An 18,040-nucleotide genomic window follows, 5' to 3' on the forward strand; every position below is an offset into this window, starting at 1 on the left:
GCAGGCTGGAGTCAGGTGGGGGTCAGGCTCTTCTCCCAGGAGACCAGCGACAGGACAAAAGGATACAGCATCAAGCTCTACCAGAGGCAGTTTAGACTGGATATTATAAAAAAATTCTTCACAGAAAGAGTGGTTCAGCATTGGAATGGGCTGCCCAGGGGTGTGGTTGAGTCACTGTCCTTGGAGGTGTTGAAAAAAAGACTTGAGGCACTCAGTGCCATAGTTTAGCTGGTAAGGTGATGTTAGGTCACAGGCTGGATTCTAAGACTTCAAAGGTCTTTTCTAGCCTAGTTTATACTGTGATTCTGTAATTTATGTGTTGTGGATTCATGAATAATAATATTTCCTTATCAAGTGCAGTAATTAATTCTAAAAATGGTGGTTTAAGTTCACCTGACTCAGGTTATTCATGCCATATCTCCAGGCTTATCCAAAATGCACACAAGAAAAGTCTGGAATGCAAAAAGGTTCCAAGTGTTCTTTATGCTTCCCCAGCTGTCACATTATTTTATGCACAACACTCCCAATTCTGAAATGCCTGCAATACCACAACACCAAAACACAGCACCAAGTTCCTGCTCCCCAGACTCTACCCACGTCCTCTTTCTTTCAGTATGAGTTTCATCCTGCACCAGAGAGGTCACCTGTGCTGTGGAGGAGGCATGAGGTGGTGATTGATGAAGTGCATGTAGTACTGGCTTGTTCACCATCACATGGCCCTGTAGGAAGAACCCAGACCAGAGGAGCTGGTGGGTTGAGGGAAGCACAGGTAGTGCAGTCAATTCAAGAAGAGAAGATTAGGCTCTGCATTTCCTTTGTCTCTGGTATGATTAGAAGGGAGAATATTTTCTTTCATTCTCAATCTGAAAGGATTACTACATAAAACAGTATATTTTATAGCTGTGAAAGCAGACATGTGAGCCTCTTCTGTGATGAGTATCACTGAAGAAAGGTATCTTCCTTCTCTGCTTACTGTTCTAACATAATTTGCATCAGTGAAGAAATGATTGAGAATACCACTTTCAAAATTATTTTTTTTCCTGCATCTTCTCTATAAGCATCTTAAAAATGCTTGAACATCTTCATAATGCTTCATCTTTTCTATGTTAAAAGTAAAGATCTATTTATGACCAACTTCTATGAATTAAAAAAAAGCAAATCAAAAAAGATATGTAGATTTCTTGTAATCTCTTATTTCATTCACTTGCCTAATTTATTTCATGGTGTTTTATCATATTTACTGTTTGCTTCACATGCCTCTTGTCCCTGACATATGGAAATACCTCTTGAATCTCTGTCCTTGTGACTTTGATATTTTACTTTCCAAGGAATTAATTAAATCTTTGAATATTCATGTTGCATTTTATCAACTGATAAATGTATTATCATTTCTGCGGGTATATCTTCTGTTGTGTAATATTGGCCTAAATAATTTCCCCTATGTTTGCCTGAGCTATCCTTTCTGTGACTATGTGGTGATAGTTTTTGGTTATGCTCGTGATAAGTCTCAGAAACTGCATTTTCCACTGCTTTTGAACTATCACTTTTGTAAATTATTTTGGAAATGCCCATGTATATGTTATGGTGTCTCAGTATTTTTGGTATGTTCTTGCCCCTGGGAAATGCATGGTAATACATTCATAATATGTTATGATGATAATGTCTGTCAGTTCTAGATATAATTTTGTTTCACAGTCACTGTTATGACCATCAGAGCTTTCCCTGAACAGTTCTGACACAGAGATATAAAGTCCATGGGAGTTTTTATGGCACGTGATGTTGTAGTTCAGTTTCAGGAAAACTCCTGGAAAGCTGAAAAAGACAGCAGTAATATTTTCATTATTACTAGTTATTATAACAGATGAACTGTAATAGTAGATATCCATGTGAAATGTTTAATTAATTTAATTAGTCCTTCATCACGTGGAAACTTCATCCCAAATTATCCTTTTGTATTTTCATGACAATGGCTGTGATAAAAACAATGTCTAAATATAAACTATATAAAAATATGAGCTTCTAGCATATAATGCAGGTAAGGAACAGTATTAAAAAAAACAAAGACCAAATAATTAACGCTTCAATTAATTAGATGGAGATTAACTGGCAAAATATTTTTCAGAAATCTCTGGAAGAGTGCTGCCTGGAAGTTCCAGTATGCAGTCAGTTTTGCCTCACCCCAGACAGAAGTACACTTCCTACTACAAAAAGTTGACTTGTTTGAAGTTTTTTATAGCTAACTTTGCTTCATTCTTCTTTGCTTCAGAGAACAGGATGTGCAAGAGAACTTCTACAAACCACAACCTGTATCAACCAATCTGCATTTACCACAAGGTGCCCTATTTTTTTTTTTTTAGCAATGAACCAAGTATAGGTATGTCTAAAAATATCTAGACAGGACTTCTTTTTCAGAACTATGGCAGTATTGCGTTGCAAAAAGCAACAGTTTTGATGGCTCTAGGAAAATTCTTATTATGAGAGGAAGAAGGATTATTTTAATTTTTAATAAAAGGATTTAAAATTTGTATTGATTTGTTAATGCCATTGGTTTCTGTCAGTTCTCCCACATCCTTTCACAGGTGGAGGAGATCCCTGGTACTGCTGTTGGCTTAGGTCATTGCATGAAGGGATGAGCAATTTTAAGGGAAGCTATAGAGGAGGTCTGTACTGCTCCTGTGGGGTAGATTTCAGCTTCACAAAACCCTCTCACATCTAGGCAGGGTGAGAAAGAGATTTTGGAAATAGACAATGAAGAGTTCTGCTTCTGGGACTATTTGACTAATGTGAAGTCCACAGTGGGTCTCGGGAGAATATACTTTTGAGTAAACAAGAGAGCCTTTGTCCATGGATGTCCTCAGTTCTGTTAGAGACTATTGGCAGGAAATGGAACCTTTCCTCACCGGCAAGCACTACAGCCAGGCTGTGTTAGCCCAGTTTTTCAGAAGGTTATTTCAATTAATGAGCTAACAGAGGTTAAGTAAGCCTGCAGATTTGGTTTATATGGTGTACCTCAGCAAGATTTCTTAGCTCTACCACACGGGTGTCTCCTGGTTCTAATGTGATGCATGCCTTCCAGATCCTTCTGACTCCAAGAATGAGCTTTTTAGATTGAAAGGGAAGAAACTGAAAAAGTAAAAGTGCATGTAGATGGCCACCTGTAAGCAGGCCTCTTGCTTACATTTTCTCTAAATTCTTGGCTAAAGCAGAAAAAACAACACAGTCATCCTAAATTCTTCTTTGCCCTTGAGACTTTGCAGAATTTAGAAGGTGCTGCCTTTGGCCATGAAGAAATCACATCTATTAATCCTTTCTTGTCTCTGCTGGGAACATTGGAATAGTGTAACTGCAGATCCACGGAGCTCTAGCCACAGTGATACATATCAAATGAAAATAAACTGTCCAGTATAGGGATATTCTTATTAAGATTTCATCCTCTCAGTGGTCGCCTATGTATCTGAAGTAATTCTCACAATGAAATGCTTTTATGTAGGCAGTCTGGTTTTCCTTGCCTTCTGAGGCTTTACACATACAGAAAATTTCAGTAATCACAAAGTCTGCCTCTTGACGTGTAATGTGACCCCAGCAGCTGCCCTTTAAGTACAAAGTTGTGATTGAAAAGGCATCTTCTTGAAACAAGTAATTGAAACTGTATGGCCTCATTCTTGACATTTATGGTAGCATACTGGATTTTTATAGGAAACATGAAGGGATGACAGGAAACATTTTCACATGTGGTCATGGAACTCTGAAGGCATTTAGAGGAAAACAGTTCATAGAGTTCTTGCATATGGAAAACAAACATTTTTTCACATACTTCTCTATGCACAGAAAGTATAATCATTTTGCGTCTTTTTTAAGACATGTGGCAGTATTCAGGAAACATAGCACTATAGTGAATAAATATAGAAATTTCCAGTATACACTGGGATGTTACCTGTACAACCCATTCAGTCTCAAGATCTTTGTCTTAAGCTCAGAAACTGATTTACCTTGAAATATTACAAAGACCTTGTGCCAGTAAGTCAGTTTGGATAGAGAGCTATTTCACCTCACATGAAAGAAAAGAGTTACAGGAGTGCAAAAGAGGGGAAAGATGGAAGGAGTGAGAGATGAAACAGATGAAGGATGGAATGGGTCCTGACAATTTATTATTAAAAGGAAGAATGCTGCTGTATGATTTCTTTTGGGTAGAATGAGTTTTGTTTTGTGGCAGAAAGTTATTTGAACTCCTGCGTACGCCTTGTCCACATAATCCTATGGGCTTGTACAGGAGGAACAGACTAATTTACGCAGGCCATAACTTCATAAGGGGGCAATGTAGCTGGCATTTAGTACAGTCACTTCTGACCTTCCAAAGTGACTGCCAGGTACCCAGTTCTAACTTGGTTTACTGTGGTCGAGGTGTGAGGCTTTAACTCCTTTCTTGGCTCTTGCAGTGAAAACTACTTAACTAAGTGGATTTATAAAAGCAACTCAGAAGAGAAACATTTTGAGTGTGATAAAAATGTTGAGAATCTGCCTGTCCTGATTTCTCTGGGTACAATGCCTTCTGGCGTTGCAGATCACCAGAGCTCCCCAGCTCTCAGCTCTGTTCATGGACCCTGTCATTAAACAGAGATCTCAGCAAATGTGTTTGGCCAATATGCATCAGTAGTTAGCAAAACAAATAGGATGCTTGAATGTAGTAAATTATGCTATTAAATAACAGAGAAAGTGTTATGGACCCAAATAACATGAATTCATGTGCTGAAAGGCAGTAAATCTCTTCTCAAGGCTTGAAGACTTTGTTAATTAAAGCACATTTGGAGGGGAGGAAAAAAAAAAAAGAGAGACACTATTACTCCAGATTTTAGTAATGCTAAACACAAGGCTGTTCTTTAAGGCATGGCCAGATAGTGTGAAATACATGTAACACTTCATAAGAGTTGAAAGGAAATAAGTGAAAACTAATGACATTAATACATTTTTTGAGATGGCTTCTTAGTGGTTTAGCTTACATCTTATTAACCTTTTGTGGCTGGCAGAGACTGCGAAGAGATTTGAGTATGAAACATCTTGAGAAAAGGAACTCATGTTTTAGCTGGAGCTTTGAGACAGCCATGCAGTGCAACTGAGAGCCAGTACCAACAGAAAAATGTTCAGTTGTGGTGGGTTGACCATGGCCAGCAGCCAGGCACCCTCCCACTCATTGCTGCTCACTCACTTCCTCTTCTCAACAGTACGGGGGAGAAAATAGAATTTAAAAACTTGTTAGTTGAGATACAGATGGGTTTATCACTTCCAGCTAACATCCCAGGCAAAACAGACCTTAGTTGGAAAAAATTAATTTCTTTCCAATGAGAATATATTTATAAAATGAAAAGCAAAACAAAAAAATAAAGCAGTATCTCCCCCCCTACTTGCCCATTTTTCCCCAGGCTTACTTCACTCCTTCATTTCTACCTCCTTGTCTTGGGTTACAATACAGAGTGTGATAAAAGGTATCTGTTCTATCACCATCTGTTGAGGGTTGGGGCAGTGATCCTTATCTCCGCAGGAGATGTTCTGCTGGGCCATCCATTGAAACCAGGCAGGGCATTGTTCTTTATCTTTTTACAACTTACCCTTCCTCCAGGGAGTTATCTTCTGCTAATGGCCCAATGAGTCCCACTGTGTGACTGATAAAATTACTGCATCCCATTGGAAGTTGCTCTAGCCAGGGGGAAGGGCCCAACATTTCTTACCAAGATAAAACAGAGGTGTGGGGGACACCAAGCTAGCCCCTTCTCCACTGGACTCCAGAGGGAAGCTGGATTTTCTCCACATCACCACTGGACCTCCGGAAGGAAGCTGCACCTTCTACAGGAGCACTGCTCCAACTGAATCACATCTGTCACTACAAAAGGGCTGCAACCACCATTTAATGGGACTGCTACCAACACCCTGACTGACGGGGTGTCAGGTTGTACTCTGACTTTGTCAGGGTTTGGAATTTGTTTCTTTGTAGTATTGTGTATTTCTATTTTAATTTCCCTAGAAAAGAACTGTTATTCCTAATTCCCACAACTTTGCCTGAGAGCCATTTGATTTCAAAGTTATAATAATTTGGAGGGAGGGGGTTTACATTCACCATTTCAAAGAGAGGCTCCTGCCTTTCTTAGCAGACACCTGTCCTCCAAACTAGGACACTTCTATACCTCCTCTTCACCCCAAGCAGTGCAGGGAATTTGTGGACAGTCCAGAAGATCTCCTCTCTGCTGCTCCCCTCTCTGCTGCTTCCTACTCCTTACAGTTTTCTCATTGCTCCAGCTCTGGTCCTTTCTGTGGGTTGCAGTTCTTCAGATGAATCAGGTTTGCATGGCCTGTCCACAGACTGCTGTTCCTTCAGAAAATACCCTCTGACTTTGGAATTGGGTGCTCCATGGTCTGCAGTGTGGAAACCAAATAAAACAATCCAACTGGTAATCCTCTCCTTTGAAATAAGAGCATGTCTAAATGCACATGGATGATTGTCACCACTGTACCTGTCTGAACACATTCAGGAAACCAGGAGTTTAACATTTCTGCAGGTGTGTTTCACTTGTTGAAGATGGGTCAATTTTGTGTATGTGGTGCCTTCCATTGAAGAAAAAATTACAGAGAAGCTCAGCAAGGTGATTCTCCAGTGTTTCCATGTTTTCCACAAAATCGAATGCACAAAGGAAGAATGTGAAAGGGAATTCTTCAGGCTGTTGTGGACCATGTGTGGTCCTTGTATATGTGCAGCTGACCAAGGAACAGTTGATGCTTTCTCCTTCTGCTCAAAAGTAGTATTTGTTTAAGATCTAGCCATCCTGCCATATTTTAAGATTCCATGTAGCATGATTTCTGCTCTTCTGTAATCAACTCATGTGCAAGATCAAAAAGACCAATGGAGAGAGGAGTTACTTGCTGGGAAAATGAAAAAAGTAAGATAGCTGGTTAAATTCACTTCCTCTGGGATCGCTTGTTCCCTACTTCTGGTAGGAATCCAGCTTACCAGGTGGACCAGCTCTCTGATCTGAACACTGCATTACTTTTCTGAGTCCACCTCTACTTCATGTCATTTCTTGTCTTTGTTTTCCAGTAAAAAATAAGGAAGTGAAATTAAAAACTTTGGGGGATGGGTGAGATGAAATATATTTATTTCTAGGTTACTCCACCAAAAAAGAAAAGCACATAAATAAGAACAAGGGGTCCCAACACACTTTCGCTGTTGTAAAAAGCAATTTTTCATTAAAAAGCAATTTCTTATTCAAAAAGTGATTTCACTGCAAGAAGAAAAAAAAGCATTAGTAATTGAACTTTTGTTGACTCAGACCTGCTGAAGCCAACTGGGAGCTTTCCCACTGATTTCACTGTTTTGGATGGGGTCTCTTATGAACTAGTGATATGTTGTTGAACTGGTGTTTGTTAAAGAGAAGCCAGAACTTTCAAACACTTTTCCTCAGACTTACAATCCCCCCCTCAGTTTTTTTCTACATTTCTTTCATGAATGTATGTATGACAATAAAGGGGACAGGGAGAGATGAGTATGAGTTTACATTTCCCTTTTCCAGAGCTTGCATGGAAACTTCATTCCTTGTCTGTTGTTTTAACGTATAGCAGGCTCCTGTTGCTTTCAAGATGGAAGCAGCGATTTTCATTATTCTATAGGAAGCGTATTCACGGCAAGATCCTTTGAACAGTTTCCATTCCAGACTAATGGGGAATAGGAAAAAGCCATGGGATACTGCTAGAAAATCAGATTTCATAGTGTTTTAAAAAGAAGTCTGTCTTCTTTTTAATCAGTTTCCTGGGATCCTGCTGAGGACCCCTCCTGACATTTTGTCATCTTGTCAAAAATAAATTTTCTTTTGCCTTTGCTCTGATGGGGGTGGGGCTATTTTTACAGATGGCTTGGTAACATGAGTAAGAGCCAAGAAAAAGGGATAATTATTCATAAATGACATTTCCCATTTCTGTGGGTTTTCTTGAACAGGACAGATATTCTAATGTTCAGTTCTAATGACAGGGAAGAATTTATGGTCTCTCTGTCTTATCTCCTGGGAGTGTAAATGTTTTACTTTCAACTCTTCAAGATGTTTCAGTTTTCTTAAAAAAAGTCCATAATGCATCTTACTTCAGTTTTGGCATTTAACACCAGACAGTGTTCAGAATCCTGAATATGTAAAGACAAAATGTCAGATAACTGGAGAGCTGTTTAGCTGTTTCATAACAATCTCCAGGAGTACATAATTTCAAGGATATAACTTCTTAAGGTTAAGTTGTCCTGGGTATGAAGCATTAGGTCATTCTGCCTGTTTATTTTCAAATTCAGGAGGTATGTGATGGGAAGTGTTCCCTTTTGGGCCACTGTGAAGCAGATAACATGGTTACGGCAAAACAGACAGATGAGTCACAGGTGGGAAACCGTCGTGATACTGAAGAATTTTACTGTAGCCGTTTTCAGTGTTACCTCATTTTGAGAAGGCTTTCTCTACTCACACTGTGCTGTTCACTTCTGACTCATCCTCAGACAGATAAACCTGGGAGTCTGTTGAACTAGAGCAGAGAATATTTCACATTTCTAGGCACATGCAGCTCTCAGGACTGAGCACAGCTGTTTTCTCCTTCAAGATGTGTAGATTTAACAGCCAGATTAGACCACAGGGAATCAGATGAATGAAGGTTTAACCTCATGACTTCATGTTGCAACTCATTGACTGGAGACATGCTGGAAAGCCAACGGAGATTTTCATTATTCTCCAGGAATCTATTCACAGTGTCTTCAGAAAAGACTTTGGGAAGCCTGGAAAGTCCTTGCAGGCTGAGCACCTTCTCTGCAAACCGTCATTTATGTCTCATCTATTGCTCCAACCAAAAGCTTGTCTTTTGTCTTATGGCACAATACCCACTAATGGGTTGAGAATGGTCTGAGTCTCAATGATGATAAATAATGGACAGGAAACAGGGAGCTGTATAAACTTGTTACTGAAAAGTGAATTCAATAGAAGAGCAATCTCCACCTCTCCCTTTCTTTAAAAGGAAATGATGTATCTGCATTAAAAAACCCTATGACAGTTACATGGAGGGACTTTTCTTACTTTCTTGTGCACAAGGAACTTGGAGACCTCGTGTGAAAATCTTATCTCACCTGGCTGACCCAGAAGAGTCTTGAGAGTTTCCACTAGCTAGCTTGAAATTTATAGACAGCATTTGTAAAATCCACTGATGAGCCATAAGAATATGGTGCAGTCCATTTTGGTGTGTCTTCAATTTCAAAGAAAAACACAGGGTGTTGTCACTGTTAATTTTGAAGAGGAACTCAGGCAGAACAAGAGAAATACCCACTTCTCAATTCCAAGACATGACTCATATAATTTTCTTTTCTGTCCCCTCTTTCTTTCCCTATTATTGTTATCATTTAATGCAATCCTTTCTTTCTCATATAAAAAATACAACTCCACTACACAGTTGGCTGTGTCCACTACACTGTGATATTCTTTTAATTGCTGAAAATCCAAGGCATCCAGAATGTCCTGTTCTCCTAATTTAAAATCTTCTTCCTACACAAGAAACCTGTAGAGTTCAACTTATGTAATATAATCATCCTGCTTCATGAAAAATGCATACATGATGCTCTACCAGATATGCCATCTTTTATTTGGTAAAAAATCTTAGAAGAATTCTCAAGGAAAAGGATATGGCTGAAAAAAAAATAAAAGAACCAGAGAGTCATGAGCTACATTATCTCTGTGAGAATGGGGATTTTCATCACTCTTCTGAAGCCAGCTTCCTACAGAATGTGATACCACCACCTGCTAAGCACATGGAGATTGTATGAAGGAAGAGTTTATTCAGTGTTTTGTGAATTAGCCACTCATGAGAGGAAGCACAACGAAGATGTACTTGCTCAACCACAAAGGAAGCAAAGGTACCTGCTCCTCTGGTGCTCATAATGCTCTGTATTGCTAAGGCAGAGACGAGCTCTGCCTCAATGCTCACTACAACTCTGGCCCTTCAGCTCTTTCTGTCAACCAAAATCCCAATTATCAAATTCCCTGGATTCATGAAAATGCATGTATGAGAGGCTGGATTTCCCCATAGCTACCTTGCACATAAATCACCTTATTACCAACAAATACCGTTCAGTGTTGACATGAGACAAAATACCTATCAGTAACCTGGGGCTGGCTAGCATTCTGCAGTGTTTCCTGACCAGTTCCTTTGAAACACCAGCAGGCACGTTATGGTATTGCAGAAACAGACTATTTTTACACTGATTCTGAAATAAAGTTGTTGTAAATGCTCTATTGTACAGGTTTGAAGTAACATGATTTTTTAAACAAATTCATTTTGTTGTAAAATAACTTACTGGCTGTTTCTGAGAAAATATCTCTGCCCTACATGGTAGTGTGCTTGCTTTAATATACCTATAGGTAACTGTGCATTAAGCTCAGTAGCATGACTGCAGCAGACAGCAAAGCTAGACCGTAGCCTTGTTGCTGTCAGTCCCTGAGACAGCTCTTACATCTAATAGCCTTCTTCAGATGGCCTGTAACTTGTTCAGCTATATCTTTCCTCATTTCAGATAGGACTGAGTTAATTTTCTTCTTAGTAGATGGCACATTGCTGTATTTTTGGGTTTGGTATGAGAAAAATGTTGATAACATATTATGGTTATAGTGGTTGCTAAATAGTGCTTACCGTCAACCAAGGACTTCAAAGTTTCCTATGCTCTGCCAGTGAGCAGGTGTACAAGGAGTTGGGAAGAAGCATAGCCAGGACTGCTGGCTTAAACTGGCCAATGGGATATTCATGCTGTGGAATGTCATGCCCAGTACATAAACTGGGAGAAGTTGTCTGGGATGAGCCCGTTGCTGCTCAGGGATTGACTGGGCACTGATCAGTGGGTGGTGAGCAATTGTCTTGTGCAGAACCTGTGCTTCTTGGGTTTTATTTCTCTCCCTGTCTTGCATTATCATTATCATTACTTGCATTATCATCATTATCATTATCATTATCATCATTATCATTATCATTATCATTATCATTATCATTACCAACTACAATTATCATTATTATTATTATCATTACTATCACTACTATTATAATGATTATTTTTAATGTTGTTTTTATTATTGTACTATCTTGTTTCAATCATTAAACTGGACTTATCTCAAACCCCTAGTTCTTACTTGTTTTTTAAAATTCTCCTGCCCATCCTACCGAGTGGGAGAGCGAGTGGCTGCGTGGAGCTCAGTTACTGGCTGGAGTTAAACCACAGCACATCCTGTCTTCTGCAGGGTGTGAGAAGCTGTGCAATGAGAAAATGGTGCAGCCAGCAGAGGGCAATGAAGGTCAGTTTTTAGAGAAGTTACATAAAACAATCTCAAAGTGGTCGAAATTGTAGGGCAAAAAGGTCAAATGAGAGCATGTTGTGAACTGCTGCTATACATCCATTTCTACTAATTGCTATGAGACCCAAGTGAACCCTTGTGGTCATGTGATCTATAAACCTCCTTTTTAATGGCCACATTAAACAATGCAGCTCCTTATTTATGACAATGGAGTTAATAGTCATTTCAGCCGGGGGAAAAGACCCAATAAAATTATACTCTTCTAAAATAGGACAAGCAGCTTAAACCAATAGCCAATAAAACCACAGCTCCTCATATAAATTCTGTTTTATTGGTCTGTTCTGGACAGCAGTTGTTCTGTTTAAGTTGATAACAGGTCATTTGTCCCAAGACAATTAGGTGCTTGGATAAAAAAGAGAGAGGTCCAGAGAAGTCAGCTGTTGCTCAGATCAGATGAAAAAATATGCTTCTCTCAGTCAGACTCAAAGCTCTTTATTACAGCTCTTAATCCCATATGCTAGGAATAATGTGAATTTATAGTAATGAACAACCTTTTTTGACTTGGGTGACATCTGCTAGGGATGTAACTTTTATCTAAGCAGTTGAGCAAGCCAAGAGAAAGCAAGCTGTGTTATTTCCCTCTGACAATCTGGGCAACATCTTTTTGAGCCTAATCGTGGCTCTAGGTGCCAAAATTTTTAAAACTGATCTCTTGACATTGCTACGCTAAACCAAAGAACAGCTTAATAGCAGGAAATGCCTGAAGTGTTAGTGGGAAATTGTATTTATTTATTCTGTGGAAGATCCTAAGGGAGCTCTTCAGGAGTGGGACCCTGTTGCAGTTCTGCTGTGCTGCAGAGGAAAGCTCCTGTGTGATGTAGACCTGGGTTTTGCTCCTTGGCTATCCTGGCCATGGCACTTGGCTTTTCTGCACTGAGCTTCCCACCTCAGAAAACGTTTAATAATTCCTGCAATGTAAAGTGCTGTGACTGAAATGACTGTATAAAAGCTAGGTTGTGTTTTGATACAGAATAGAGAGAAAAAGCAATCCTGCTTTTATGAATTTTATGAGTATTTACGAGTATTGTGAGTCCAAGAGAAAGATCCTGGGCTGTTCAAGGGAAATGAAATATCTTTGTCCCCCAAACTTTCATCAGAAACTGGGTGCTATACCTGTCATGGTGAAATTTTTTCTGACTATTCAGAGTAACAGAGTCACAGAGTCTGGGAAGTATACCACAGGAGTCCAGGCAAAAAAACCCCAAACAAACAAACAAACAAACAAACAAACAAACAAACAAACAAACAAACAGAAAAAGAATAATCATTCTAAAAATGAAAAATAAAAAAAAAGCCAAAATAGAGCCTTGAAGTGATGATGTGAATTTTAAATAGTCATGAGAAGGAAGAGTAGTCCCAAAGGAAGAGGAGGGGTGAACCACCCACCTTGTGTTCCCAGCAGAGGTTCCCTGGTGGGATGCAATTGGCTGGTGGTAAGTGCCCTAATATTCCTATCTATTAACTGCAATGATAATTATAGCAAAAGCTCTCATGCCTGTGTGCACTTATTTCAGAAAGAATACAGGACGTTACACTGTGTGGGACACAACAGGCAGATATTAATAAATACCTGTTTGCATATGAGATAATTGCTGCTTCTGGGTTTTTATGATGTCTCATCAGCTGGTATCCAGAAGTCTGGCTGGCGTCAGATCGAATGCCAGGTGGGATCTACCTGGAAAGATGGCAAATATTTGACTTGGTGCTGATTAGGTGGATTTCAGTCATGGCTCTCTGTCCTCATCAGGAGAGCTGTGAGAGAGGTAGTGGGTGTGTTTGAATCCTGTTCTTGAATGGCTGCTGTGCTTCCCTTGTTCACTTGTCTGATCATTCTAATGCAAGCAAGAAGTTATGTTCATGTGAGCACAACTGAAGTGCAAGCAGAGTGGCTTTGCTCAGGGCTAGAGATGCTGTTCCCAGGGGCACAATATCCCTGGGAAGGTAAGAGCCAGTCCTCTTGCAGGAGGAATTGCTGGGGCTTCTTTACAACAGATGGAGTCTCCTGCAGGTGTGCAGTGGAGGGCAGCCTGCCTGCACTTTCCCTCTGCTGGGGCTGACTTCTCTCCTGGGTCATGGGGGCCAACTGAGGATTTCAGGAGGGCAGGGCTGCCCCAGTTTAGCTGCTGTGCAGTGTTTTAATGGAGTCAGTACGCTGTAATGCAGCAGCACTTTTGCCAGGCTGACGTATTCTGCCAGCGCACATTAAGTGAAATCAGTGAGCACAATAGTTGTAGGCAAGTCACAAATAAATTATATTCATAGGCTTTAAATATTTTATGGTTTTTTTCCCTGAGGCTAAGAGGGGTGGTAGTTCAGTCTCCTATGTCTCTCCCACAACACAGACTTTCACCCAGCTACTCCTAACAATTTGAGGGCAGATTTTAGACCTTAAAGAAAAATGTCAGTGTTCATCATTACCTACTTAAGCGTGTAAAATAGAAATCTCTATATCTTCAGCCATTAAATTAATCAGTAGATGGTTTTGTTTCACTGTCCTGTGCTGAACTGTCAGAGAAAGAGGAAATTGCTGAAATATTTTTCTATCTTCTTTTTCCATTTGTTCTGAAGTGTTCACATATTAGAGTGAAATAAAGCCAACCTTCCTTACTGTTCCTCTCCTCTCACCCATTTTTTTTCTCACAGCCAGACCAGCATCAGCTGTTTAGAGGATGGAGTGGACCAGCAGCTCCCAGAAAGGTGGTTCATAGCCAGGGGAGTGTGACAGTGGCCTCCTAGGACCACTCCAGCAGGGTGTGGATGAGAGGAGGGCAGCTGAGCCCTGCATGGGCTCTGCATGGGTGTTTATGCACAGCAGCACCCCAGCAGGGTTTTGTGACTGGTCATATATCATCACCTTTGCGTTCATGCGGATCAGATACTACAGCCAGGCATCTCTTAAGTGCCCAGCTTTTCATAGCAGAGCCTGTAATAGCAAAGTAATGAGTAAGATCTTGAATTGCTACGAGTTTATGACAAAAGCGCAAGTGTTGAAAGCATTGGGAAGCATACTTGGAAGAAAGTGACCATTTGATGCTTTCCAAAAAACAGGATCAAAAGTTTTAAAACTTGTAAGAGAATCAGAAATTCTTGAGCTTTATTTGTTTCCCTACCATTCCTGTTTTGGTCTGGGTGAATCATGCCCCATTTCTAATTTAGATGTGAAGAGAATTTTCCTGACTCCTTTTAAACCGATCACTTAGCAGCTACTTTCCCTCTGAAATACAATATTAATATTCTTTGCTCATAAGAACTGGGTTATGTGCTTTAAAGAGAGGAAGAGAAGAATAATAGAATAAATAATAATAAAATAATGGATTGTTGATAATGTTTGTATTCTAATACCTGAAAATGAAAGCTTAATTTATTTTCCAAGCCATTTTGTACCACTGCAGCCACAGTAAAAGCCATTTAATTGAATAAGGTAGAATAGCAAAAATACCCAGAAGAACAGTTGATCAGAGACATGAAAAAAAGGTTTTCTGTTCTCTGTATTATGGAAAAATGAAGTTGAGAGTTGTGAAGAAAAACTTCTTAAGGGAACTGATTTGTTAACATTGGAAGTTTAACTTCTTGAATATTTTCCATCATTAAAGAACAAATGCTTGTACTGCTGTACAAGAATCAGCTACAGCATTTTTACTGTTTTCAACAAGAAAATTGTATGGTTTGTAGGTGGAAAAAGCAACACATAGAAAGGTAAAAATATTTTGTAACCATACCACAATAGGAGCTAAGAAATCATATTTTTTTATACCTGGCAATATTCATAGTCAAACATAATCAGTTTATTTGCAGGTAACTGGAACTTGTTTGTGTAAAGACTTCCCTGTAACCTTGCAGCAACGCATACGTTCTTTAAAATGAAACTGCATACTCATGATTTTGGCTTATTTTGTTTTGCAATGTACCTTTATATTGAGGAAATTTTCTGCTTCTTAATAGTGAATTACAACATGTCTTCTTAGCTGAGAGAAATTGCCCATTTTCTGCTGAAAAGGTCAAAAATAAACTGGAAATTTCCATGTTGATAAGAAAGTCTGAAAGCAAAAAATATTATACATGAGATAATGCAAAAGGCATGTTGCTGTGACAGGCTCTTAGCCAGAGATGTTCTGAGATGATCCTACCTTTTTTCTCTCGGGCTCACTCCTTTCCCATCTTTTTGTTCTTTCCCATTCTTCATTGCTCCAAACCTAAAGATGGCCAGATATGAAATGCTGGCAGTCATGACTCCTAAGCTTCAAAAGGATCTCTCATCAGCAGTGACAGAGGCTCTTTTGTGTAGCTCTTGGAAGTGGCTCTGGCTGCTTCCGCGCAGGCAGGGAACTCCGGAGCTTCTCTTCACTCCAGCCTCTCAAAGCACCATCTGGATGTCGGAGGGATTTTTGTGTATCTTCCCCCCAAGGCTTCAGGCGAGGTAAGGCTGCAGTCAGTGCGATGGTCTGCAGGGACACGTCATTCTAGATGAATGAATACAAAGAAATGGGCCTCCGCATCTCGGTCCTTCTCACCGAAAGGTACTTTTGGCCATGTGTTTTGTCAGCTCAGAGTAGTCTTAAAACTACAGGAAACACGCTACAGGAAACTTGTGCTGGGAATTCATCACCAAATGGATGCATCACCATGCCTACTGTCAAAGAAAAACTGTGAAAAGCAAATTAAATAGAGGTAATGCTGAAATATTTAGTTTAATGCCATTGTCATGGGTTTCTGAGGATCAGGAAATAGTACTGTGCTTTCTGAGAGGGGATTTTATAGGAACTGTCAGCTTGATTTCACAAGGCTTTGCTCTAATTTTTTGTGTCCTGTTCGGTGAAAATGTGAGTGGAAAATTCTGCTATACCGACAGGTCAGTTAATACCACTGAGCAAGGGGCAGACAATCTGTCAAGTGCAAGAACCAGGGAGAGGTGACCCTTGTCTTTTGAGCAAGTGATACAAATTGGGTGAGAAGGCATCATAAGAACAGCCACAGTCAGTCAAACCTCTGATCTGTTTAATTCAGTACTTTGTAAGTGAAGGTGGCTAACAGGGAATGCTTAGCAAGAGGATAAAGCACAGTCTAAATACAGAAACTGCCTTTCTGTAATACAGCTCATGAGCTGGGAGAGAGGGAAGAGAGTCACTGAATGAGGCTGTGAAACTCCTCATGCATCTCTTGCAGTACAGAATTTTATATTGCCTGTGATTTACTCTTACGCAGAAAGATAGTGTTTGTCAATGGCTTTGCAAACAGCAAACCTTGCATTTATTTTCTCTCTTCTGCTTTCTGGCAGCTGAAGCTCAGCACCACAGCTCTCTGGGGCCAGAGGCTCCCTGAGGCAGGTGCAGTGTCTTTCTGTGTGTCAGCAGCAGAGTGCCAGTTCTCCCTGGGGCTTTCACACACTTGTATTCACCGCTGTTTCTTCCACTTCACAGATCCAGGAGACCTTACCTCTGGTCAGTGGTTCATGCTATCCATGCCTCTCTAGATCATGTGACTGAAGTTTTTGATGCCAGCATAAGGGAGTTGACAACCTTCTGTAGTGACTTGGATGTGATTACTGATCACTAATAAAGCTCGGCATGCATATTTGAGAAAGAAGCAATAATTGAGAAGAAAAAAATCTCCTGGGGAACTCATAGCCTTCCTTGTGGATCTGAGATCTATAGAACTGTAAAGCTGGTGACCACTTCAGCTCCCCTGCTCGAAGCAGAGGTATACAGGCATGGAACGTTTCTTGCACAGTTTCTTGGGTTATTATTACATTATTTTCATGTGTATTTCATTTGTAGAAGTACTTTCTAGTATTTTAACGAAGGGGGAAACTAAAAATGGTGTACTGTGAGTTACCCTTGAAAAATCGTTTTAGATGCTCTAAGAAAATGCTCCTGGAACATTTGACCATTGGAAACAATAGATTATATTGAGTCTAAACCAACAGAACCTTTTTACACCTTGTGGCTAAAAGATTTTTCAGGCACATAAAGGCACCACTGAAGGCAGAGCTGAGCAGTACAGCAAGGAGAAGGTTTGCTGACAGTGCACTGTACAGGGGGTACGAGATGGTGCAGCTCTTTTGCCTTCTCTAGGCAGCACTCTAGCATATTAACATCTTTTATTCAGCATTTAACAAGACCAAGGCTGTGTCATTTCTGGGCAATGCCATTCTGACACTACCTCAGGGTAGAAAAGCTTTAACTGTAACACAAATGTACCTTACAATAATGGAGAAATCCTTTTGCAAGATGGAGAGTAATGCACTCCAGAGGAGTTCTGGTGGCCCCAAGCTGATATCTGCCAGAGAAACCAGAAAGATGTATTCACAGCAGCAACAGTATTTTACAATAATTTGCATGAAAACCCCCCAGAATAACAGAACTGGGGGTTACTCTGAAAAAAGATGAGATTTCTTTTTTTTCCTAGCACTAATGATACTGAAATATTTTGTGTAAGAATTTTATTGAAACTGCATGTTTCCTGGAGGAAAAAAAATCCAGCTTTATCCCTTCCTTTTTCCTCCATTGCCATTTGGAGGAATCTCTTCTTCCTCAGGAGGCTCTATGCAAATGGTAAAGTTGCTACATAAATAGAGGACACAGAAGGAATATTAATTTTCCTTCTGCAATACCTCGCTGGCCAAAGTAATGGAGAGCTTTTCC

At 40.0% G+C, this 18,040-nt stretch overlaps 1 protein-coding gene across 1 annotated transcript in view; it reads right to left on the reverse strand.

The window, feature by feature from the left end:
* The window catches only part of AGR3 (anterior gradient 3, protein disulphide isomerase family member), a 37,635-nt gene extending 19,807 nt beyond the window's left edge, over positions 1–17,828 (reverse strand). Inside the window, exons 1-4 of the mRNA XM_033068372.1 lie at positions 17,597–17,828; positions 15,527–15,841; positions 15,308–15,436; positions 12,970–13,074 (exon numbers count right to left, since the gene is read on the reverse strand). The gene's annotated coding sequence lies outside the window, so the exon portion shown is untranslated. The remainder of the gene's footprint in view (positions 1–12,969; positions 13,075–15,307; positions 15,437–15,526; positions 15,842–17,596) is intronic.
* Between the last annotated feature and the right edge of the window lie 212 nt (positions 17,829–18,040).

Source organism: Catharus ustulatus, chromosome 1 (genome assembly GCF_009819885.2).
Source record: "Catharus ustulatus isolate bCatUst1 chromosome 1, bCatUst1.pri.v2, whole genome shotgun sequence".
Taxonomy (NCBI): domain Eukaryota; kingdom Metazoa; phylum Chordata; class Aves; order Passeriformes; family Turdidae; genus Catharus; species Catharus ustulatus.